Source organism: Delphinapterus leucas, chromosome 14 (genome assembly GCF_059928025.1).
Source record: "Delphinapterus leucas isolate spDelLeu-1000000601 "Yukka" chromosome 14, BTC_Dleu_Yukka2, whole genome shotgun sequence".
Taxonomy (NCBI): Eukaryota; Metazoa; Chordata; class Mammalia; order Artiodactyla; family Monodontidae; genus Delphinapterus; species Delphinapterus leucas.
This window is the reverse complement of record NC_143142.1, coordinates 70,810,001-70,837,058: the sequence shown is the minus strand read 5'-3', so window position 1 is coordinate 70,837,058 and position 27,058 is coordinate 70,810,001. Positions and strand designations below refer to the sequence as shown.

The 27,058-nt window shown below is 36.7% G+C and overlaps 1 protein-coding gene across 22 annotated transcripts in view; it reads left to right on the top strand.

Moving 5' to 3' along the window:
• Positions 1-27,058, top strand: part of TCF4 (transcription factor 4) — a 359,688-nt gene that overhangs the window by 233,413 nt on the left and 99,217 nt on the right. For 2 of the 22 annotated variants that reach the window (XM_022584439.3, XM_022584446.3), the window contains exon 1: positions 40-27,058. This exon is cut by the window's right edge and continues 971 nt beyond it. The exons of 18 other annotated variants lie outside the window; for them this stretch is intronic. The gene's annotated coding sequence lies outside the window, so the exon portion shown is untranslated. Of the gene's footprint in view, positions 1-39 lie in introns of those variants that run through there. 2 more of the 22 variants (XM_022584438.3, XM_022584437.3) reach the window with 1 other exon arrangement.

Here is a 27,058-nt window from a genome sequence, read left to right as displayed (position 1 = left end):
AAGTACTGCTTGTTTCTGCTTTGTATATTGTTTATTTTGTTCTGCTTTGTATTGATGCCAAGGAGATAGCAGTAAATGAGGTTCCATCCGCCAGAGCGGTGTGTTTATCTAGAATGTGGCCGAGGTAGAAATGGGCACCTCCAGCCACCTGACCCATGTTGGAGTGATTAATTGCATATCCTGGAAGACGGGGTGGGTGTGTTGATATTCAGCTGGTTAAGCTCTGAAGAGAGCCTTGAAAAGGTGCCTAAAGTTCGAGGAGTTTTACCTGCACAGAGCTTTCAGGAGCATGAGTATTAGTTTCACGTGTTGGTTAAATTCTTTGTTGGTATTATGATGATTTATGGATTTGCATGCGAAAGGAGATTTGTGGAGAGGATTTAGGAAAAATTTACATGGGTTTCAGCCCAGAGTGCAGGGAGAATGTCTCTATTTTCTAGAGAGGGGACTGAATAAAGGCTGCAAAGGTAGCTGCATCAGTAGCCATTTGTGTCTGGAATACCAGGTGGCAACTAGAAGAATCCAGCTGGAACCAAAGGCATTCTGGGTCGTTTTAATACCTGGTGCTATAAGCAGGGGTTGCTGCGGTCTCTCCAGTTGCCAGCATAGCAAAAGTTGGTTGTAATCATAGTTAAATACATGATATCTTATTTTCAATCCATATATATATATTTTTTTCAAATTCGAGCTCCTAGATAATTAAATTTTGTTTAGAACTGACCTGTTTCTAGAAATTTCCCCCTTATGTAGAATAAAACTATGAGTTTCTCTTTTCTTTCCTTGTCTCCTGCTTACTTTCTCCTTTTTTTTGTTCTTCCTTCCTGCCTATGATATATTTATATATATATAGTTTTAATTTAATTCTGTGTTCTGTAGGGCACTAGTGTTCATTGAAAAGAATGCTAATGAGCCTTATAAATTCTTGTACTCTAAAATAAAATTATATTTAGATTTCTGAAAATAATATTACCAATCAGTGCTCGCATATTAGTTTTATTTCATTTTTAATAAATTAGAAGAATAATAGGTTTTGCAAATGTGCTGAGATTAGATTAACCCAAACACCTGTGTGTTTGACTTGATTTCAGTTCAGTGCATCCAAAAAATTATTAAGCGAATATATCAGAATAAGTCTTATCAGGGAGAGAAAACAAATTTTGTACGCTGATTATCATAGACTCGGTAATGTTGAAGAAGCGTCACAAAATTATCCATAAATATATAAAAATATTGTGTAAATAAAACTGCCAGTGGTGTATAAAATAGTCGCTTTGGACTACCAATAAGTCATTTAAAAACATACTGAGTGGTTTATTCTTTGAATTTCTGTGTCGTCTTGAAATTGGCTAATATCCCTGCAGGTTTTTGGAAGCATATTTTAAGCTTGAAATTTGTGGTAGATTTAATGTAGATGAAACTTTAGCTTTTAATAGCTTTTCTGACAACTTCAAATGATATAGTCCTCACAGCTGTTTACATTTTAAACATGCCTGAACCTAATACGGACAGTATTAAATACAATAAGTGGACCTTTGAATGTTCTAAAATGATAGAATAGCTCTTTGCTATAAAAGCCATGCAAAACTTAAAGCTATAGTACACTGTTTATGCCTCATATTCAAATAAACTTAGTTTATTTTTTCCAGTGCTAAAATTATGCAGAAATTTACAGTTTCTAAGGAGTGCTTTGGTGTGGCAGTAGATATTATCTATCCATTTAATCATTGTCAACAACAAGTTCTCATAATTCATTGTAAATTTGTAAGTATTTCTGTAGAGCTAACTGGCTACTATAGAAAATTTCACTGGTATAGTTTTTTCCTTTGCTGTTAAGACAATTATGTGTTGCTGATATGTTGTCATATGTTCAGAAGTATAAAAGTATCTTTCCTTTCTTCCCAGTAAATCAGGAATTGAAAATGTAGTTTGTATTATTTAATTTTTGGCTTTTGGTGGTCAGTTTAGGGTTTCCTCTTCTTTGAGAATTTATGTTGGCTGAACGTTTTAATTGTCCTTAAGGAACATTTTGGTATTTTGGTCCATAAGGAACTCTTTTTTGAAAGATAAGGAGGAAAACTCAGTTGAAATGGAAATTTTATCCTTGTTATTTTTTCGTTTGTTTGGTTTTTTGTTTGTTTGTTTTAAGCAAGAAGTTAGTTTGGTTGATTTTAGAATCCAATCATCTATTTATTGTCATTACTTAAACAAATCTCAGCTCTCTTTTAATAGCAATTTAACTTAGTTTATGTTAGCTTTGTTATATGAATTGGATTGCTTATTACTGATAACAAAATCCACATGCCTTATCACTGCACAAAATATATATTTCAGTTTGATCTAAAGAGACGATCTGTATTAGATACTGTAACACTTTTGCCCCAGTAGATCTATATTTTTGTATATTTAGACCTCTGCCATGCTTAGTCCTTCTTTTAAGCTCAAATAATTTTTATCCTATGAGATACTTCTAAAACTCACTTCAATATGTATGAATATTTTTATGACAAATAAAAAATTGGGGATAATAAAAGGTTTCTTTTGGAGTGATTATGACTAGATAAAGACATTTATATGTTTTCTTCAATACATATTTACCATGATAAATAGTAATAAATCTGTCACAATCTGTTCTGTCAACTCACTTTTTTTTCTTCTTCTTTTCAAAATGGGCCCTTTCTCTTCCTTAACATAAAGGAAGAAAATTTAAACAGTAACATCTGTAATCAGATATTATTTATGGCGGGACTAGGGGACAGAGACTGGACTTCTCTTGCTGCCATTAGGCTGGATCTTTGCAGGAAATTGGGAGAGTGAGGGGCTGGACTGGCCCTGTTTTTGAAAATAACTGCAGCATCTGTGGGAGAGAGAAAACATAAGCCTGGCCCAACATTGTGCCATGGATCTGGCAGGATCCTTGAATGTGTTTGTACTGTGCGCAGCATCTAGAGACCTCGAGTCACTGTGGAAGCATGACAGTGATAGGGTGGCGGAAGAGCCAGCCTGCAGGGTCGCAATGCACAGGCGCAGTGGAGGGAAGGGAGTCTGTCCCCTTGGAGAGCAGAGGCCTGTAGTTAGGGCTGGGGTGATGTTTTTTTTAAAGGAAAGGCTGTGTGAAATTGACAACTATCTAATTGCCCACCGGAGCCCTGCTTAGTACTGGGGAACATTTTTGTGCTCTCTCTTCCCATTTTAGTATGTTGCTCTTTTCAGCCACATCTCAGTGTCTTATAGCCCTCATCTTTTGATAGGACTTTAACAATATAGCTTTGTTTTTTTTGTTTTTTTGTGGATGTGAGGATTTATCTTGCCTATCTAATGTCTTGCATTTGCACGTGAACTTCTTTGTTCGATTTCTACATGATGTTTTTTTTGTTTTTTGAAGCCATACATCATCTTGAACTTAATAGCTTTCAACTTTACTGCTCCGTCCAGCAAATTTCCTATCTTTGTATAGCCTAATTGTCATACGTATTGAATCATGAGTTAGTGCAGAGAAAATTATACCGCGTTAAATCACATTTTTTGACAAAATGTCCATGATTCTTAGAAATTAACATGGAGGCATTAAAATCTAGAAAGCAAAAAAAAATTTTTTTTATTTGGTGCCGTTTTAAAATATTTTTTCCAAACACACAGAAAAAACACAGAAACAAAAGACATTGTCTTTCAGAAACTTTAGTGTGCCCACCAATATGTAAACACATAAAATCTTCATCTTCTTATAATTTGGAATGTTTCAAAATGATATACATTTAACCAGAAACTATTAACAACTACAGCCATTCTACTTCAAACATTGGTGGAATTTGTCTCCACTTCTAATTCAGTTTTGAAACTTCAGTGACAGTCTCACTAAGATCCCCAGTTAGAATCCCTGAAAATTCAGAATTCTCTAGAAATATGAAGTTTTATCTTTAGAAATAGTCTATGACTTTTCTTATTACAGGCTATCTTTTTTTTCAAACTGCACTTTTTAAGAAAGTCTGTGAAATTGCAGTTGTTTTTTGGTTTGATTTTTGCCTTTAAATTCAGGAAGATCTAACAAGCTTTGTATTAAGTGGTCAGAGATAATTTTGAACACATGAATTTTTAAGGAAAACAATTGCAACTATCTTAAAGAATCTAAAATAAGATTTGGATCCTCCAAGGAAATTTGAGATATGAGTTAATCATTAGGTAGACTCGAAAAATAAAAACTCAATGTGTATGAGATACTTGGGTTAACCAGTTTTTTTAAGGAAAGAATTTTTAAATAAAATAAAATCTTAAAGTCTGGATGAGACATTTTTTCACAGAAGAGATTTTTAGGAATATGAGGAAAAGTTGGATAATGCTGACAGCATTAACTGTTCTCTGTATTTTCCATTATATGAAAACCTTCATATTTGAAGGTTGCAAACATGACGTTGAGGTTATACCCTCAGCTATTTTTAGAAAAAAAAGTTTTTTTCTCAAATGCTTGAAGAAATCACAAACAATTTAAAAGAGAAGTTGGTAATTTTTTTTATCTTACTAGAAGCCCAGAAATTTTATATGATTGAAAATCTCAGTACTTAAAATACTTAATTTCCCCCATCACTTTTGAAATTGATCTTAAGGAAATCATAATGATGCTTTTTCATGAGAACAAAATTTTAACTTGAGTGATAATACAACTTTTGCTAAAATAAAATTTATGTTGATTCTAAAGTGAACTAGGTGTCAGCCACCTGGGCACCATCCTGTGTAGAAAAGTCTAGAAGAAGCCAATTGTGTGATAAGCTATAAAAGGAGGGGCCTCTTCAAAGTTCATTCCTAGAGAAGTAGATACTTTGTGAAAAAGTTTAACTGTAGGTGTTTACGTTAAAATGTTAGGATAGCTCATAATAGTTAACTTTAAACATAGCATGCCCATTTTCTAATGAGTGATATTGAAATATGAAGTGTGGATATTAAAATTATGCTTATTTGTCATGAAAATGTATAGGCAGAAAGAAGGTAAAGGATAATGCAATTAAAACATCCCAAATAGGGCAAAAGAATTATTCACAGAATTCACACAGAATATGTAACGTGACATTGGGGGGAACACCTTGAAAGTCGAGAAAATATTCATCACAAAGAAAGTATTTATTTTTTTTGTTCAGTTAGTACTGAAGTCACTAAACCAAAGGCTTCAAAAGTTTAGCATGTACATTAATCAGTCTTTTCCTCTTCACTGCAGTTATAGGTTACAGGAGTTAAGGTGTTTTTTTTTGAATTGCTGGTTATAGGAGAATCTATATTTAAGTTTTCATTGGGGGTACTTATTCCATTAAAAATATTTCAAAAAGCATATAAAATTCATACAAATATACAACACCTAATCCATTAGGCGTTCGAATCTCTGAGGAGTTTTCTAAAAAGATTTCTATATTTTTGGTTCCAAATTTTGGAATAATGAGGGTTCTCTTCTACTATCCTCCCTGTCTTGAAATCCATTTCTGCTCCCCTTAAAGAGGTGTCTTCTGGTGTGTGTATATTTTAAATATAAAATGAGAAGAAACATAAGGGAGAAGAAAAACTCTTCAGTTAACTGTGGGTGAAAGGTTTGTGTATTTCTGAGCTCGGCTGGGATTATATTTACAAATGAAAAGGATGTATGCCTGAAACACTCCAACAAGACACAACCACCTAGCTATTTCCACAATGGAGACGCCTTCTCAGCCAGCTTTGTCTGATTATTCTACTAAGCAAGCTCTTCTAAGGTGGTACAAATGATGTCTCCCCTCTCACCCCCATGTGTTCTTTTATTTTTAACCAAGGTTTCAATATTTCAACCGCTAAGATTTCTGTTGAAATTTCGGAACAATAGCATTTAGTGTAAAACTGGACTCATTTGTTGAGAAAGGAGAAATACGTTTCAGGGAACTGTTATTTTGAACCTTATTTTCTCACTTTTACTGAAGAGTACATTTTGGTGTGAAGTCTTGGGCTCCATCTGAGTGGTTTAATTATTAAGAAGCTAAGAAGCTGCTATAAGGCTGCTTTACCTAGAGAGAGAATTATGACAGGCTTGTGAGTGTTTCGAAATTATAAAAACTTGTTCTGCAGCATCTGGCTTAACTGTGCATTTATTTTGTATTTGTGGAATGATAGAGATGCTTGGCTTGATATTCGGTTGAATATCATTTTAAACTTTTAATATTTCATCAATTGAAACATGTCTTATTTTCTAACATTGCGAAATTTTCTCATTTTTTCCCCCGATTACTGACAACTCTGCTTTTTCAAGGTGTGCCTTCTTGCTTTCAAGCAATTCTAAATTTTTTGTTTGAAAGTCATGAATCAAAGTCAGATAGAAATTCAAGGACTTTAAATAAGATGCTCTCAGAATGAATACGTAGCAATAATCCTGAAAGGCATGAAGAGTTTCTTCAAAAATAGCAAAGTTTTATTTTCTTAAGGCAGGTTAGATTCTATCAGGCTGTTGACAGACACTTGCTGTGTTGTTTTATTTTAATAAATTGCACTGAATTCTTAAACTGAACATAAAGTTGCATTTCAAAGCAATAACGTGAAATTCTCAGCCTTGATCCCAACTGTCCCAGTGTATGTGTGTATACACGAACATGCTCATTTTAAAAGGAATGAGAGCTTTTCTAAAATTCGGTGCAAAGTTTGTAATTTTGAATACTCCGGTATTTTATCTCAGAACAGCAGCATGTGAATGATTCTGATTTTTTTTTTTTTTTTTTAGTTACAGCTGTTGCATAGGTGCAGAGCTATTTGAGGAGTTTCCTGCTTTGCTAGAGCTTATACTCCCTCTTCAGAGAAATGAAGGTAGTGCAGAAGATTCTGCATTTTGGAAAATTTCAGGGTTGGAAATAAAGATGCTTTAAGTTTCAAGGAGAAGCATCGATTTGAATTCCGAGAGAATGTGCAAATTCGATTTTGAACAGAACCTTTTAAGGATTCCGTTTCCGTGCTTTACAGGCACCCACTGTTGTCTTTCTAGCCTAATTTTGTCATCTGAGGAATTCATCATCAGTATCCTGCTAGGCTTGAAACTTGATCCATAAGCGTTTACTTCTAGAGTAATCAGAGGAGGATCTGTGTGTGGATTAAATTTCACTCAATTTATTTTGAGTGTTCCGTGCAACAGCAGAATAGGGACTCTTTTTATGCAGCCCCCTTCGTAGCCAAGTATAAAGAAAATTTTTCGGTGTGTTGCCCTCTGTCAATTGTTTTCAGCCATGGTGATGAAAAAGCATTTCCTTTGTGAAACATGGACTCAGAAAGACTTACGTTTTCTCAGGAAAATTACCCTTGTGGTACCTGCCTTACATGCACGTACAAAACCTGTCACTGTCACCACTTGCTGCTCCCGTCTAGGGATTTTAGAAAAATGCTGTTTTGGAGCAATTATTTTGATATAATCTGAGACAGAGTTTCTAACTCTCTCCCGCGGCCTCCTCCCTCCCAGCCCATATCATTCTAAATATGCCTCCTGGATTATACTTATAATAATATTGTAATGGCTTTCATTCTGCCAATTGGCACAGTTTATCATTGTGTCATTAGCTCCTGTGAGAAGGCAGTTTCAAGTAGGTGGCTGATTCTGAGCGGTAATGTTTTCGAGTAACCCTGTTTGGGGAATGCGGCTGTCTCACAGGTGCTCAGGTGTATAAGCCCAGGGTACAATAATATTTTCTGGCTTGCTCATTATGAAACAAATTTGAAGTACAAAATAATTCAGTAATAAGTGGAGTATAAAAATTGGGGCTTTATGGTAAGAAAGTCAAATAGCTTGAGATGTTAGCAGAGGAGATAAAAATAAAATTTGCCTAAGGATGCAGCAGTACTTTAATTCATGTCTCATTTCTCCTGGAACTGAGATTTTAAAAGAATATTCATGGCCTGGTGATGAAGACTTGTTGAATCAGTTTGAATGTTTTCAACCATGAAGCTAAATAGGAAAATAAACCTATTTCTGTAACTGTTGTAGTATTTGAAAGTATTGTTATGTAATAAAAAGGTACACGTTCTGCCACTTATGTCATGCTTAATAGTAAGGCATCTGCTTGGTGAGTGAAATTTCAGTACCAAAACCTGTGGGTTCCTCATAGAGCACCTTTATGTGAATTTTATTTTTAAATGTATACAAGATGTTGCCACATAAAATCTGTAGCTTAGTCGATAGTGCTAGGCAGAAGGAAGCAGAATTAAGCATATTTGTTATGGAGCAGATATAGTCGGAATTACAAAATTCAAACCCCAATAAGTAATTATTTTACAAACAATGCTGTTTTGTTTTCCCTTTCATAAATTACATCAACAATCTAGCTGTTAAGCGGAACCCTATAATAAACTGGGAGCACCCAGGTGGGAGGGGGCAAAAAGCATTTTTAGAAGTTTCCATTCATTCATTCATTTCTTTCTTCATTTATACTTATTCAAAGCATATTTTTCAACTAAACTAAAAGCCAGACATGCCATGTATCACTGAACAATTCCATGCAGCGTCACTCACATCCCAATTTGGGGAATGGCCTTAGCATTTTAAAGAGCAGGTCTGGCCTTTGGAGAAAGTTGTACCTATTCAAAAAATCACACCCAGTGTAACACAGGGACGTTTTGTCCTTTAGGTTTTTTATGGAGATGCTGAATCCCCCTACTCACTTGTAATCACCTTGAAGAGAGTAAAGGTCTGTCTTGTTTTATGTACATCTTTTTTTGTCCCATAGAAACTCAACCCACTGCCTTCTGCGTATTACTTCAAAATATATTTCCAGTGAATGAATATAGGAATAAAAGTGGTAGAGTAGGGTGCAGATAACACCATTAGAAATAAAGAGATCTTCCTAGTTTAGTGTCTAATATCCTCTACTTACTCACTCAGTGGCCTTGGTTAGGTCGCACACCTATTTTGTGGTCTATAAAATAGATAGAAATAGTGCCTGCTTAGTGAGCTGGTTGATGTTGGTATACTAACAGACCCTTAACACAGTGTTGATTCTGCATCACACACTGAGCACTTTGCACCTATTCAGTCATTTATCCCTACACCATCCAATTGAGACGGGTACTACTGTTTATTCACGCATAAAAGAATGGAGACACAGAGAGGTGAAGAAACATGGCCAAGGTGACACAGCTAGTAAGTGGCAGAGCTGGGATGGTGACCTCGACAGTCAGCCTTCAAGGTTTTCTGTGTCCTTAACCATGAGGCTGTAGCTATTTGCAACACTTTGTAGACCAGAAGCTCTCTACAGCCTGGCTGATGCTCATTTAGCAAGTGTTTGATGATGTGGAATCAATTAAATATTCAGAAATTTCATCTCACTGTAGAATGACCCTCAATACCTCTAAGTCACTGGTTATTATGCACCACTTTGGCCCAGGCAGATCCCTTAGAAAATCCAGACATTCCAGAATAGCATTTCTGTAATAGAAACAGTATCATCTAGTGGTTAAGAGCATGGAATCTGATCACTTGGGTTTTTAAAGTTGGCTATGCCGCTTACTAGCTACCTGGCTCTGGGCATATGATGTAATTATCCTTGACTACTTCCCTGAAAAATGGGGAAAATATACATACCTCCTAAGGATATTGTGATAAATAAATTACAAAAATATATATAATGTGCTTAGCATAGCCTTGAGGCCTTGTAGGTATCTAGAAATCAACAGCTAATGGTAATTGTGATAAGCGCACTGGCAACGTAACAGAGTAACCGCTAGAGAAAAGCATGCAGCTTGTTAGCAACAGAGCAGAAACTAAGACCAGGGTCTCAAGTGCCTTCAGAAAAAATTCTACCTAATGGAGGCCACTTGCTTTTTCTCAACTTAGGAAATATAGTGAGCACTTTCTGTATCTCTTTGTCCTTACAATAGTATCTCCATCCGTCCAAGACACCTAGTCAGCCTTTTGAATCATCCAGCTTCATCGCTCAGCAAAGTTTGTGTTGGAAGGGCATACTCCATCTTTTTTCTTTTGAAAGAGGACATCAGGCCAAGATGACGGAGTCCTCATAATTTGATTCTCTCTGCCAATCATTTGTTTATGCCTAAATCAGCCCTGCCTCTAAGTGATAAGGAGATACATGCTTCTGATTTCGTATTCTATCAACGTCATCCTGTAAGTGGCCAGAAGCGGGGCTCCCGAGTGATGCCCGGGTCTCCCTTTGTAGGGCTGGCTCTGGTACCCATAAAAAGAGACGGTGAGGCCTGGGGTTTTGGCTTCATCTGACAAGACGAAGATACCTTGACTAGGTGGGTGCGTGTGGCAGTTTGCTTCTCTTCTAAAGTAAAACAGAGTTCGATTTGTTTAGGACTGTTTAGGTCCATTTCTAACATGAAACAGGATTATTTAAACAGACGTTTTCAGGGAAAGTCAAAGAATTGGGGGATTCTGGCCTTTGCTGCCTAGTAATGTGTTTTTTTCTCAATGCCATTGCTGAATTCATTAGGGGAAAAAAAGTATTTTTGCTTGTCAGCTGTGGGAAACCTAAAACAATTTCTGCAAGGGCTGATTCATGAATTCTCGCATTTAAAGGGAAAAAAAAAACATCTGCCAAAGGGGGTGGAGGAGAGAGAGCATGACTGATACATTTCACAACAAATATCTCTTCCCAGCCAATTTCAATGTACAGCAAAACCAGACCCCACGTTAAGTTCCTCAGGAAAGGTCCCTTTTGGCTGGACCTCTTCCTCGAAGAGTCGTCCCTCATTTGTAGTCATTGCCACCTTGTGGATTACAAAGGATATTGGTTTTCATCAAACTTCCATTTCCATTTGGCTTTTTATGGCAAGTGCACTTTGGCAGTGGGTTGCCGAGTTCCTCACCAAGAGGATCCTGGTTTATTCAGCAACACCTCACTTCTCCCAGTTCATTTATGATTCTGGTGAGAGTGTTTTTTCAGGAAACACACATTTCACTTTTTGACCTAGGAGCATCTGTTAGAATTTTTTTTTTAATACTACTTTGGCATTCTGGAAGTGTTAATGTCTTTCATATCTGTTTAATGCTATTTAGGGATATTTATGATCACCTCTTGGTTACTCAGGGTAAAGTGTGTCGCAATTTTTTTTAAACAGACAGGAAAGCATTCACATGAGGAAACAGATTGCTTTAAACATGTGCTTCCTGTGACAGTAAAAAGAACAAATTAGATTTAACACTGTGTAATGAACGCATAAATGTGTACATTGAAGCTTTTAAAAGCTTTATGTTCAGTTCTGGTCACAAGCAAAATTGAGTCACCTGTAAAACTTAAAGATACCTCGTTTCCTCTCAGATTCCTGAAGTGCCCAGGAATCAAGTTCCTCACCTGCGGCTGCCTCATTGGAACCCTAAAAAAACATGATCCGTTAAGGCTGGAGAGAATGAGCACGTTCCAGACACATTCAGGGGTTAAACCAGGTTAAAGGCAGATTCAGTGTATTTAGCGAAGAGAGCAGAGTGTTTGGGGGAGAGAAAGGGAGGATTTTATTACCATCTCCCTCCCTCTCTGAGAATCAGTGGGGAAAAAAGTATTCTTCTGAATCCCACATCGACCTCTTTCTTTTATGAAAGAAAAATAAGAAAATCTGATGCTTACTTAACTAGCCCCTACTAAGATTTAATTACGTAAGAAAAGGACTCCTTTCCTTACATAATTCAGTCTGCACTCCTGAATGCTGGCTGGCAGGGAGCGCAGAGAATCCGAGCTAATATTTCCAGTTAGACACAAGTGTTAAATTGGAGGGCAGGAATCCTCTCCCCAGAAGAGGCTCTCCTCGCCATTTCTGCCTGAGCCCCGTGGATGGTGCGTTCCCTTCCCCGGTGCTCTCAGAGCTGAGGATTTGTGGCAGGCTCACCATCTCTCTGGCCAAGGAAGGCCGGGACCGAGTCCCTCAGGGGAGGGCACATAGTTTGGGGACATCTGACTCTCTGCTAGCTCATACTGAGGTACTAATATCAAAACAGACTGCTTGTCGCTGCGCGGTGGGGCAGTGCTTTTTTTGGCTGCCGTGGTTGAAATGAAATGGGCAAGCTGTAGCCCGCTTGGCATCAGAAGGGGCGAAGGGAAGCTGGGAGATCAGAGTCAGACTGTGAATAAAAGTAACAACCAATGGTTAACTTCCTTTTTGTGTGTCACTTGGCAGCGATGCGACTGATGGCGATTTTTTTTTTTTTCTAACGTGGGTGAGAGTTCAGTGCCCTAGGAAGAGCCGTAGACGCCGCTATTGTGCTTCCTCATACAGTTGACTTGCGTTGATTTCTTGAGGCCACTACCGCTGTTCCCAGAGCCAGCTCCAGGAGCTGTATACATGGCCCGTCGGACTTCGAATGAAAAAGGTAATCAGATCAGAGGTGATCCACACGAAATCTCACTGCTGATCACTAGGAAATCACCGGGAAACCAGATTCTCGCAGAAGGCAGCGGTGCCAAAGGATAAGATATGCACTTCAGTGGATATTCCCCAGTATGCAGACATCCAAAGATCTTTTTAAATGACAGGACTCCACATCCCTCATCTGCCATCAAAGAGTCGAATCCGTTTTGGGCTGTCTGGAAAACGCAGGGCTAAAATAGCCAGATTGAATTCAGACGGAATTACCTTCTGCTTTTGGGGGGAGGTTGTGGCTCTTGGGTTAGGGGCATTATTTTCTTTGAAGGATTCATTCGGAAGAGAGTTGGGGAGAATTTCTCAAGATTTTCCTCCCATTCCTCTGTTTGCAAAGAGCTGTTCCCCAAAGGCAAAAAGAGCGAGTTGCCATCTTGAGGAGTGAATTGTGTGTTTAGTGAGCACCAAATGGTCTCAAAGTTACCCTGGAATTTTCAATATATCTAGTCGCTTTCATATACTATTTATTCCCCTAACCATTTGTACAAGATATCAGTAAGATGACCAACTTTTGACAACCCTAAAAGCAGGGAAGGAAGCTTAGAAATAGAATACCATTTGTCTGGTAATTAGAGTGTATCTCTTAAGAGTTCGAGAGAATTCTGATTAACCTTTCTGTTCCCACATTCTCACATAAAATTAGCACACCTTTTAAATTATTATCTAGTATTTAAACAAACATTTTTTTGAGTCTTCTTAATGCAACAGGTTCTGGAGACACTAAAAGTGTGTTATAGGTTCCTAAAAAACTTCATTTTTCTTACATTTTAAATGTTCTGTTTGTGCAAAATTTCAAGAATCACCATAAGGGCTTCTTTGCATTTTTAATTTAGTAACTAACATATGAATAAATTTGCATATTAATTAGTTGCAGATTAAATCATGCATACATAATTGCCTCCTTACTGTGTTTAATGTTTGTCAAAATCTCCAGCCTGGTTTGATGGATGTCATATGAAAGATTACAATTTGATGTACCCTTGGAAGTATTTACACCAATAATGCAAGACTCTTAATAGCAGAATTCTCTAGTTATATACAGTTACTAATAAACATGTAAGATAGGTACATGTCCCTTTGACTAAAATTTTTTTCTTTGCACCAAATCATTTACTATTCATAATCATTAATGCATCTCCTAATTATACAGCATATGTCTGTTAACCCTTTCATTGCCCGTCTTCAAGGGGTAGCTTCTTTTCTTTCCTTGTCCCCTAAAGAAAGCAAATTATTTCATAGGATTCTAAAATAACCACATTGCCTTTTACCTATTTTCTCCTTTGCCATTTCCTGAGGATTATATAATCACTTTGTATTTTACAGTTTTAAGATCAAGAAATGACCCATGTGCCCACAATTTGTAGCTGATGGGCTCCTGCCTGCCTCTCTTTTACCAATGCTGAAAAGAATTCAGTTATTTCAGATACCTTCAATTAAATGATTAAAAAAATATATAAATGTATATAGATATACACACACTCTATTTAGGAGGGTAGTTGTAGGATAAGTAAAATTATTTAACTTAAATTTTATTCTATTTTGAATATTGTAATGCATTTAATGTATTATCATCAGCTATAGGATGGATATGTTTTTGTTTTTGTGTTTTTGTACTAGGACTGAGACCTCTGCAGTAGAAACTGACTAGAGAGTGGATGCTCTTGATTCGACGTAGTTAAAAAAAAATATGTATGCCAATAAGTGTTCTTTTTAATTAATTCCTCAGGTATTTAATTTTTTTAAGTTTTATTTTACTCATGTAAGGAGCCGACCAACTGGCTTTTTTTTTTTTTTTTGCTATTTTGATGTCTAAGCTGCTTATCACACTGTATTACCCTGCATTAATGAGTATTCCTACTGTGCAAAATTCTATCAGAAATGATGGTGTGAATGTCATTTTTAATTGGAAGTTTATACAGTCAAATTTATAGTACACAACAAAAAATATGTACGTAGTTCTGCTCCAAGCCTTTTTTAGGCTATTGATCTTTTTGGTTTAAGTGTACATTTTTGTCAATCTGACTTTAAATTTAGTGTGAGAATCTGGACAAATATTACTAAGTTTGTGTTAATACCATTGTTGGGGGAAGAGGGAAACTAAGGCACCAGACAATAATAATGCCTTTTAATTATAAGAGGAACAAATACAGGAATTACCAAGAATCTTTTTTCATGGACGCATTTTAAACATGGAAACTTGCTGACCAATTTTATACGTTCCACAGAAGTCATAATATTTGATTTCTGTCTATTTAATTGTTGAATGCCTCGCATTTATATGCCTAGTAAAGAGACCGAAGGTTAAAATGAGTTCAAAGCATAAAGAGCTGATTTTCTTTATTTGATTCTTACTTAGGAGAAATAATACCTCCTGGTCGCCTACCTCAGGATCATTTTTTTCTAATCACAAGGCACAATGAACTATTTATTGATTTAGCAAAACATTCTAACGCAGCACACAATATCGTATTCAGTTGTTTAGTAAAGAGAAAAATGAAATGAAAGTTGCAAAACTTATAAAAGGAAGCAAACAGTCAGACCTGAAACATCATATTTATCCACAGCCATTGTGCCTAGGTAATTCAGGGCATATGGTATGTAAATGATGTTTGGAGATTCTTGCCAAATCTACACACGACGGGATAAATTAAGGACAGGTTTCCCTGGGTGTAAGTTCCATGATTGTGGCCGGCACACTCTGCTCGGATGTGTTTGTTCTGTTCTTGTCTTTCAGCAAGAGTGTCACACAGCCTTCAGTGGCCAAATCTGGTCCTCAGTCAGCTTTTAAGACACTATTTTTAATTCCTAAGAATCGGTTTTATAATTAAACTGAAAATATAGTAACAATTTGCCAAACCTTCCTTTTGCCCCAACATTTGAGAAGATCTGAATAATTCATCGGTATATATTTGGCTATCACCCATTTAAATGGGTATTTTTAACAGTAGAAATGGAGTGGTCTTAGACCCTGAAGAAAGGTGTTACTAAGTAGTAACTTTTCTCTAGGTTAGGATTAAGATGTTTTCTAGAACAGGCAGTGGTTTATTTTGAATAATTAATAATTTTAATTCCGAGTTAGCCAGGTCATAATTTACGAATTCAACTGGATAACTCAAATTGCTAGTATCAGTTATTTAATTTCAAATTATTATTTCGTAGTATATGCTCTTACTTCTAGAAAGGTGCAGGCACTGTCCCCTGCATCTATTTAAAACTCATTTTAAGTAGGCAAGAGTTTTTATACTATTTCCTTTTTTCTGAAAGGAATTTTTTTTCTAGGCCGGGTGTCTTAGCCCATTGTTTTTAATACTTTAAATTAAGGTCCATTTTGATTTATCTTGGAACTGTGTAATTGGAGATTTTGTTTAGAAATGATGGCAGATCCTTTTTTCCTATGACAGTTCATCAGAATATACCTAAATAGTGCATTCACTGTGAAGACTCAGTTATGAATACAAGACTTACACGCTATTAATAAAAGTTATTTCAGGCTATTTAAAGTATGTGGAGTATGATTTAGGATGTTTTATTGTTTTTATTAGTAAGAATGTTTTTACTGAATCAAGCTGTTATTTTTTGAAGGTAACGCTCTTAATATTATGGTTTGATTTGAATGAGCAGTTGAGGGAGGCTCTGTCCCTGCAATTACATTTCATTTGTGAAACACAAATAACATGCTAGTTACTGTATGGAAAATGACATTAGGCTCAGTCCTTGTTCATGGCTGTGTATATTGGGTAAAATCAGGGGAAAAAATACCCTTGAGGTCAATATCAAGCAATACTTCTTGACTCAGATCCAGTTTAAAAGTCATGTAAATGCTTGTGGTTCTGGAGGAGTTCACAAAAGTTTTGTGTGGTCCATAGTTTGTGAACTCAGGTGAAGTTTTGATCTGATTATTCTCTGACCACCCCTTGGTTCATTGAAACTCCTTTGCACAGCTGTGCTCCCAACTCAGCAACAGAGAACAGAAATAATCTTCGCTGGAAAATAAAGCTCAGTCGGTCTTCCAACTTTACTGGGAACTTGCAGCCTTCAGGACAGCAAAATGGCCAACCACAGTTGAGATTAAAGAGTTCAGATTAAATGTATTGCACGGTAGGGTGGCATGGCCCTAGTTTCCTTCGTGCAAGTGCCGTGCATGCCAACAGCGTTAAGCACTGCAGCCACTTACTAAGATTTTTGGTTTGAAACGTCAGTCATCGGACCACATTTAAAATGAAGCACCTGCATTTTATTCAAAGAAATTAAGGTATATTAGGATATGCAGAGGTGAGTTGAGGTGTTTTTCTGTGTGTATTTTTTTTCCGGCAAGAGCCATAAATAATAAAGATAAAGCATCTCAAGTACTAAAGCAGCCTATTTCCATGCACTGTATGGTTCAAAATGACTTAGCCTTTTAACAATTTTTCAGAAAGAAAAGTATATAAAGAGTGAGATAAATGAAATTTGCATCTCTACAGACAACTCTGCGTAGCAAATTTAGGATTCTAGCATTGTTCTTCCAAACATCTGAAAATTGGGAATTTAAAAGGAGACCCGGACAAATCCTTAACTATTGCATTGCTACCAGGTGTCTCTAAGATTATAATCAGTAAGTTAGGAAACTTTTTTAAAAAGGTATGAACATCTAAAATGATAACTTATTTTTGTAGATGCTTTCAGACATTTCTTCTTAGTTAAGGACATTGAAAGTGTATTAACTGTTTGTTATATACTTAGTAAATTTTAGGTAGACCAGATGCATTAAGCTTGCTTCATGAAAGATATGACTTACTTGTGTCCAGATCTCAAGTGTATTTCAAGCCAGTTTTTACAAAATGTTAGTGCCTTTCTCTTAGGATTCTAATCAACAAAATTCCAGTCTTCAGCTCCCCATCTGACATCAGCCAGAAAGTATGGAGAGCGATTGATGATACTATATCATCAATATATATATATGATATAGGATATCATATATGATATGATACTATATATATAGTGGGTATATATACCCACTTAGCTTTGAATCTGCTTCAGGCTCAAGTGTCAAATTTAAAAATTCAGCAAATATTTATTGCACACCTACCAAGTGCCAGGCTTCCTGGAGGGTGCACAGCCATGGACCAGACAGAGTTCCTGCCTTTGTGAAGATTTATGCAGAGATACAAGTGGCCACAAGTAGTTTGCCAAGGAAGAGTTCATTTCATAATGCTTCATAGGGGCCCAGTACCACGGATCCACCTTGTGGACTAATAAATACAGAGACTAGGTCTCTTAAAAGTCCAACAATTGATGTAATCGCACGGTCCCTGGTAACAATGTAATATATAGTATAAAGATGAAATCAACTATGAGATTTACTGTAATTCTTGGCGAGTTTCTTTGTTATCAGCATATTTTTAACAATGTAACAAAATAACATCTTTCAAAGTTTTTTTTTTCTGTCGTGCCTAAAATCTGGTTAAATGGAATGTGTTGGAAAGGACAACAAAAAAAGGTTAAATATGTGGAAATGACATGGAAAGCACCTGCTTCTTTGTTTTGTTTTCCTCCACGTCATTAGGAAATAATGTCTAGCCATAGGAGGGTATGTTGTCCCTCTAAGAAAATGTTTATAAAAAGAAGTTTTAAAGTAGAATATAGATTAAATAAGTAGGGGAGACCTGCCAAGAAAAACCAAAGAAGACATGAAACAGGAGTCTGCATCACACATACTAAGTGACATAACAGTATCACCTCTCAAAAGTGACAATGCATGTATCCATTTTTATATCTTTGGCATATTGTTGGCACGATTAATTATTCCATTGAGAAAATAGCCACACTATACAAGAGAAAGGAAGATAAATTAGATTCTCCAAGCCCCCTTCTGCAAAGTATATGTGTAAATGACTACACTCTCTGCCAGCCCAGCAAATAAAATTTGGTCCGTCCCTATTCCTCCGCAGCTTATAATCCAGGTGAGGGGAAGGCCAGGCTCATGAAATCAAAACTAATCATTAAAACGTTTGAAAACTGGGAAAACAATTCATCATAGCCACATGTGTGTATGTGTTTTATCAGTATCAGGTAGGTATAGCTCTATTCGAAAATTTTTGTCTAATGATATACTCATTTTTTTCCATTTCATGAAGGCTTGACTTATTCTCAGATTGAAGTTACAGCTGGCTGTAAAGTGTTTTTCTGACAACTCTGGACTTGATCATTTCTGTCATTGTGGAAAGGAAGGAAATAAATCTCTTTTTGTTCCTCCTTCACTCAATGAGCAAAAATGTAACTGAGCTCCTATTATATGCATATAACATTGTTATAGGGCGGGGCAAAGAAATTTAAATCGTAATCTCTACTCTTTAAAAATTTGTAGTATCTGGGGGCAATAAAGTAGGGGCACAATTTATTTAGCTACAATTCATGGCATTAAACTTTGTTCAAGAGCCATATATTCTAGAATGGTCCTTATCTGGAAGTGACTACAGAACTTGATTCTGGATGGCTGAGAGTTACAGATCTGGCAAGATGAAGAAAGAGGCCACCGATAGTGATTGAGCTTCTAGCAGCTTCTGTGTATCTCTCCCCTGTTGTTGAGCTTTTGCTTGTTTAGCTGCAGAAACAACTTTTGATTGGCTTTATATTTTCAGAGATTGGTTATCCAGAGATATCGCATTATAATAAAAACATAAATCACAGAATTTTTAAGTTGGGAAAAAAAAACTCTCGTGATCGCAATTTAACACTTATGTATTCAAAACATATATTTATAAAGAAACTGAGATTTAGATAAAGGCAGAACTTGAAGCAACGTCTTGGTTTCTGGCTTCCACATTATTTTAATAAGGACAGGAGAACAGGTGATGGAGATGGAGGTCTCATCCCCACATACTTGGAGAATCAGAAATTTTAGCTCTTTTGGAAGTCGTTAAAAAAAACCAAAAAGACAATTAAAATTTTTTTAACTTTTTTATGTTTAAAAATTATTTATCATAAAATATAGCCATTTGTTTAGTAATGGTACTAAGAATGACTTGATACAGAAATGCTTAACTCTGAGAAAGCCTATGGGCCCAAACATTTTATTTTATTTTTTTTAATGTACTTATTGAAAAAAGTATAAGTTGATCAGTTATAGAACAGCATTGCTAGCAAGTTGGAAGGACACAGGCCATGTACAAAATGGGTAAGGCTTGAGGAACTCTTAAGTTTACTGTGTTTTCTGTACCCTTTCCTTGCACACAACACATATGCACACATACCTATATGGTAGCACTGAGTGGGTAGGTGCTTAGACCCCCTAAAGAACATGGCTTGCAGGCTCTGAACAGATATTAGAGAACATGTCACGTGCTGTGGAAAAGGAAATCTCTGGTTGGGTGTGAGCATGGGAAAGTTGACCTGTTTGAGATTTTGACTCATATTAAGCAAATTTTAAGTTGTTTTACTTTCAGAATGCATTTGATAATCCCATTCAAAGGAGGCAGAAAGCTGACTGACATTTTGGGAAACACCCTTGTCAAACAAATAGAGGCAGCTTTCATACCTCTGGTTTGTAAGCACCATAATTTGGCAATTTGGCACTATTAACTACTAATGCCGGCTATGACTAGGAAGACGTCATTTTAAATCAGTTTCCGCCCAGCCATAAGTGAGTGGAAGTAAGATCCTTACTGCCCTATGAGTTTTGGGCACTCCTCACCTATACCTGATTCGGATGGCCTAATGTTAGAAACTGAAATGTATCGGTGTCGATTTTTTGCCAAATGCTTCTAATTTTAATGCTGTTTGTGTTCAGTGAAAGCTTATAATTTATTTCTGTTTTATTTAGTAGAAGCTCAAAAATTTCTGTAATTGCAACATCCCTTTTAAAACAATTTCTTTTGGGGTTACTCATGGAATTTGCTGTAAGCACTTGTCTCAATGGATGATGACGCAAAACATGTCATGTGACTCTTCACGCATCTCTGTGTTTATGTGTGGGGTAGATGTTTAAGTGCTTATGATTAACGGAGGAAGAGGTCATTTGTTTTTGAGACTGAGTAGTTAAAATTCAAGGTCATTTTGAGTTAAAGAATGCAGTATTTAGGTCAGGAATGGACCAATGACCAAGCCTAAGCTTTAGGCTAAGGATCAGCCTTGAGGGAACTTAAATCTGCTACTCCTTTCTCCTGAAATACCATTAATTCTTGCTCCGAGGGGCTGGTTCCCAGTTACACAAAAGAATATTTTAGGCAGAAACTTTATAAAACAGGAATTTGAGATAGACATTTCGGTAACGGATGGGCACTGGATGCTAATCTCGTATGGTCATTCACTTCCATTTTAAAACATTGTTTTTCATTCTTTTTACCTACTCTTTTAATTCTGAGTGTTTAACAGAGATAGCCATTAAAGTATTTGAAAATTGTTTGTTCTCTGCCCAGCAAGCAATTCGTTGTTCTACTTGCTCAGTGATGTCAAAGAAAGGTAATCAACAGTTAGAAACCTCAGGAAGTTGTTAGAATTGCCAGCCCCAAAGGGACTTAACAAACCCTGGACAATTATTCTATTTAGAATGAAAATGGTTTTCATTGTGATATCACATTTCCCTCTGATCACTGAGCAATGCATTGGGAAGCCCATTATTTATTCACAATGTTTAAAAAATTGTGTACATCCTGTGCCCAGATTCCAATCTGCTTCATCAATCCATTTTGTCAAAAGTTTCTCAGATGGCATCCTTCATCCAGGCAAACAAACATACCCAGGATTTCCCCTTTAACTTTTCGGGAATTCATTTTTACACGTGCATCAATTTGACGGAAAAAACAGTTGTCGTCTTATTTCATTTGTTACAGGTGATTGTGGTAAGCCTGCTAGCTTTCTTCATCTAGGAAGTGCAGCAATCTGAGTCAACTTCCTCCATCTCTGTTTTTATATTGTCCAGTGTGATGCTTCCTCATTGCACCAAAATAGAAATGGTTTGTTTTTGTATCAAACTTGGAGACTGGCTATGGATTATACTGGGTTAGGATAAAGGAATTTTTTTTCCCCCAAAGAACATTCCACTTATCCCAGGGGAAAGAGATTGATGTCCTGGGCAAAAAATAAGAAGCGCAATGAAGGCTTTTCTGCTTAACTGAAATATCTCCTTCAGTCGTCAGAAGTGGCACTTACACTATCATTTTCTAATTTCATTCAATGTTTGCGAGATTTTGGTAGTAGAATAAATGTATGACTTTTGCAATTACAGGTCTTTGCATGGCATTGAGGAAGGAAGAAGTGAACTTCAGTTTGAGTCAATCGTGCAGTTTGCATTGCAATTAAACATGAAAATCTACATATTCTGTTCTTGCAACTGAGTGTATGTCACTTTACCATATCATACATGCCCTTAGATACGTGTTCCCCGGTCTGCAGGGTAGTGCCATTTTATATCTCTGGCTTGTTGAGTTTCTTCGAAAATATTATGTTCATGTGGGTAATGACATGCTCATTGTATTCTTTACCATAGAAATGAGAAAACGTGGAAAAGTGGGAAAATGATTCTCACCAGATCCAACTGCATGCAAGAATTTTGGAACCAGTTTTTTGCATTTATTTTGCATACTACTGTATGTCACCAAAACAGTATATGTCTGTGAGTTTTTATAATACCGTATAAAGCAAAATGAGAAACCTCCTCTTTCTTCTGAAGAGAAATACTGCCACAGAAAGGTAGAAGATGAATATTTGTGGAACAGAAGAAGTCTGGTCAAAAAAATTTAGTCCGTATTGCTTACCCTTAGTAATCAATGTGACTACACGCTATCTGACCAGCCAGGAAGAGAATAAATATTGATCATGTGATAAACCATTTAGATGTCTGCATATGAACCCAAGCCATATAAAAGTAGCCAATTCAAGATAACGGTGGGAAGTCTCTGATTAGGCCACAAATAGAATTTAGATTTCCCAGTCTATGCTGATAATTTGATACTCTTCTATGATAAAAGCATCCTTCAAACTAAACTTCTCTACATTTGAACCATACGAATTCTTAAAACTATTGTACCTGTAATAATCTAAATGGTGCTAAGAGAATAAGTTTATGCCCCAGAGATGACTGAGATGATTTGTGCTTTATCTCAGTCCTATGTGTAATACGGATTTGCTTCAGAGAAATATTTCTATAATTATGTGACAAGTATATTTGTCTGAGATAAGTATTTTCTCCAGATAAATGTGTATTTGGCAAAAAAGTTTGAGATAATTGGGATTCCAATTGAAGAGAACCATTGTTTTAAAGTAATAAAGCTTACTCACTTATCAGAGAACATAGTTATTTTCCATTCTAAAGATCTCAATACAAAGAAATATAGAAATGTCCATACAGGAAGTTTGATGGTGTTCACTCCTAGATTGCAAGGCTGTCTCAAGTTACGGTCATCAGAAAAAATTCTTTTTACTCTGTGTGTGTGTGCATGTGTGTATGTGTGTGTCTGCATCCTCCTTTGGATAATTAAATCTTTTATGAAGTGGATTTTTGTCATTGCAGTTTAAGTTGGTTTTTAAACACCAACCCCATCTTAGGTATTGTAAGCTGTCGCCATTCACTAAAATTTTTATAATATAACAATCCTTGTGTGTCCATTTACTACTAACTCAACAGCAACATTAGTTTAGCTTATGAATTAAATGTCTCCTACTGGAGAGCAAAAAAAAATAATCTGTTTAGCTTCTGAATAACTTAAATTCAGCAATACCTCCTGTTTTCAGTGCATAAGGGTAGCCCAGATAAGCTCCTTTCTCTGACGTGGCAAAATTTATCATTCATTTATGTTTAAATATGAGAACATAGATTCTGACACTGACGCATCAACAGAAAGTATGTATTTTAAGTAACTAACTGAACATACAAGCTTCTCATGCCAGTAGTGTGATTTGATTGCTTAGTAGTGAAGAGCTTAGCGTGGTCCTGTATTTTTATAATTTTTGTCCATTTTAGTAGACTTCTGTTACTTACTGCCTATTTTGGGTGGGGATTGCTTTCCCACTGTTCTTTAAGGCACTCCTGCACAGAGGAAAGAGCAGAGGGACAAGGAAATTTACTCGTTTATAACATGCCCCTGCTATGCTAAATGAGGTGTCCTCTCATTTATGCCTCAAAAGAAGCACTTGTGTTAAGAGGAGGAAACTAAAAAACCTGTGATATGACTTGGCCCCTGTCACACTGCTGCAGAGGAGCGAGGTGGTAATTCTCATACAGAAATATCTGACCCTCAAGTTTAAGCCCTGGGGATTTTGTAGCTTTGTGATCTGTGAAATGTCATCCAAGACTTTTTGTGCCTTAATTCTCTGTCTTTAAAGTAGGGATGATAATACCTGTCATGGAGTACTAGTTATGAAGGTGAAAGTAGTGTAGGCAACTGTATTCTCTTTAAATTGTATATCACTATACATGTATTAGTTAACTGTCTTATTATCAAAAATTTTTGATAGGGCAGATATTTACCTAAGGAGGTCATTGACTTTATAAGTTTGCTTGTTCGCATTATGTTATGTAATCACTGTATGTTGATGAATGTCACTGTTTTCCTTGGGGTATGATGTTCAGCTCATTGAGCCACACCAGGTCGAAAAGAACAGCATTGTAGAAGTAAGCAAGTATCATAGAAAAAAATTGTTTAATGACTTAAATAGAAACATGGAGCTGTACAAGTTCTACCAAGTTATATTTTGGGGGAAAATGACATTCCCTTCAAATGGCCATCATTCATTCAGTCACTTGTTAAGCACCTGCCTTATTTTGGGCAATCTGCAGGGTACGTGTATGCGTGTGTTTATTAGGTTTATTTGGACTTCGAAGTAACAGTGTAATGTTGCAGTCATTATTCAGAAAAAGAGGCAGAATTTACTTTAATGAGATCTGTGATTGGGAGTGAATAGTTGAGTTCCTTATCCCATAGTAGTTTGTTGTCCGATTGTTTAATACGTGTACGACTGTCCCTACTTCACAATTAAAGCATTAGTCTTTGGTCTTATTTTTCCATTTTATTAAGAGCACTGGTCACGTGACCTTGAGCACATGACATTGGCCATGTAGCAGATCTCTGAGGGCAGGAAGACTGTTGTACATTTCTCTGAATCCTGTGCACATCCCACAACGGGGCTCTCCAGAGTTGGGAAATGGTAAATAATTGTTTGTGAAATGATTGAATGAATGCAGAAATCCAAGACTCTCCACTCAAGTGGTGTAGAATGTTTACTTGTTCTTTGGTGCAGTCATTCATTCAGCAAGTTTTTACTGAAAGTGTACCTTGTAGGTGATACTATACACATGCGTTTCCGAGTTCTGGTCAGATATTCCCCCGATTTTTGTGACAACTCTAGGTATGTGTCCCCAATTCCCCTTCATCCCAAATATACCTGTCAAGGCTTTTTGGGAAAATCACAAAAGAACTGTAAACTTTAGAGAAAAGGTTAAGAATAATATGGATGTATTTTAGGTGGTCAGTATTCTAAACAATAATTGTACTGGTAAGGACTTTTTTTCCCAAAAGTGGCGGAGAAAACACTTGGGCACACTGCCTACCCCTAGTGTCCTCAATGGTGTTTGCAGTTAACCATCAGAGGGCTTGGTGGCTTACTGTTTTCAGTGGCTAACCTCCATTCCCAGTCCTTTCAGTGATAAAAAGGGACTCTGTCTAGCTACTGCTAGTTAGGTAACTTGCCCAATTTTACGCTGATGAAACAAACAACAGACCAGGTCAGGGTCCCTTAAAAATTGGCTGCTATGATTAAGACTTCTTTTAAAATTATTATGAAACACATGAATTTATGCATATAGCTTCAGTTGTTTCTATACTTCTGTGCTAACGCCCCACGCATCACACTAAAAATTTATCATGGGTGATATTTCTGTCACAAAGAAAACTTCAAAGTCTGAGTTTGCAGAAAAGTCTCAGTTGACAAGCCACCGACTTGAGTTCTGTGATTGAAATATACTCCAAGGTCAGCAAACCAAAACTTGAACATCACTGGATGATAATACATTCAGTGTCTCATTGGTTATAGTGCAAAGAGCACCTTTCAAAGGAGTATATCTTTATTAATCATTGCAAATTTGTACTTTTGAAATTTCAGACCCTTTTTCATTAGTTAATAAAGCCAGGAAGCTTAGTGCTCTAGTCCCATTTTAATTTTTTGAGTCCCAGGTGCTGATTTGTCAGGGTTTAAAAATCTCTTTCACCTTATCAGATTAAAAATATTTATTTATGCACATGTTAATATATTTAAAAGCAACGAGAGCTTCAATTTTTAAAATATTAATTGTGGCTCCTTAAAGTATGAAAATTTTATTTATACTTACATAATGTATAAAAAGGCATTTATACGTTAGCAAATATGCAAGAAAATGCATTTAATGTAGGTGAAGCAGAATGGTTGTTTATCAAAATAGTTAAGAAACCTTTCTAGCAGTCCACCTATGAAAATTTAGAGAGGCTCTACAAACAGGCTTCTAAATAAGGGGTCTTTATAAGAAACAACAAAGGAACAATGACCGAAACTAAAAACTCAACTTATCTCCCTTTAAATTCCAGCCTCTTTTCTAAGCCATGGTTTTTACACACTGTCCTTTGGTAGGTGGGTACCTTGGCCTTATGTATGAAACACTGAGGGTGGTTTAAAGGTTACAAATGTGATCCTGTCAGATTGACAACTAACTGTTCTAATGAGGAAAAAATCCTCAAAGCATGAAATTTGAATGAAATGTGTGATTATAATTCAAGTACTGTTTACACAAACCTCTGGGGACCTTCCGAATAAATGCAGAGCAAGTGAGTTAGACAAACCTCTGGGCCTTCGCTGTATGTGTGCATGTGCAGTGTGTGTGTGTGTTTATTTTACAGTGTGAGGGAAACTTTCCACCATTAGCCAAGGCTTTGCTCTTCGGAACCGACACCACAATCCCGCCGTTGTAGGTTAATACTGTATGCGTTTTGTTACCACATTGAGTTGTAAGGAAATAGGTGCTTTGAATTATTAAAGTTGATTCTTGAGAATAGATGTATGCTCGGGTGGCATTTGCTTCGGCATATGCAAATGATTTAGTTTCATTTGGGATCAATTCCCAGAGGCCCTCCTTTCCTGTGATGCTCTGAATTTGGCAAGCTCAAGTCAGCCCATCTCCTTTCCTCCCACCCCCTTTCTTTCTTTCCTCTTTTTTTTTTTGTTCCTTTTCCCCCTCTTTTTGTTGGTTGATAATAATATTTTTAAAAATAAAACCATAAGCAAATCTATTCACTTGCTTGTTAGAAACCTTGTGATCTAGAAAGATTCTGTTGTTCAGTTGTGATCCATCAAGGTAAAAGGAAGGTTTTCGCTTTCTTAATCACTTAAAGTTTAGTCAAAATTTTAAGTTTAGTGAAAATGTGCACGGAATGTTTGTTCAAATATTTATACAGGTTTGGGGCTACTTGGATGATGCCAAAACGTGGTCTCAGAGGTGCCTTTTTAGGAACTGACAGCTGTAAGTCATTCGGAGTTTTCGGAGGTACCAATAAACTCTTGCTTTAGAACCCAGCAGACAAATAGCGTTAAGTGGGTGGTAGATTATCCACAGCCACAGGGAAAGCACCAAACTCCAGACTCGAGAGTGTGCCCAGGTGGAGGTGGGATGCCCGGTCGCAAAGCGGGGCGCATCATCCCAGTCCTTGGGACACGCGGCCGGCTGCGGGGTGGCGAGGTGAAGTTCACGGGCGGCCAGCCTCCC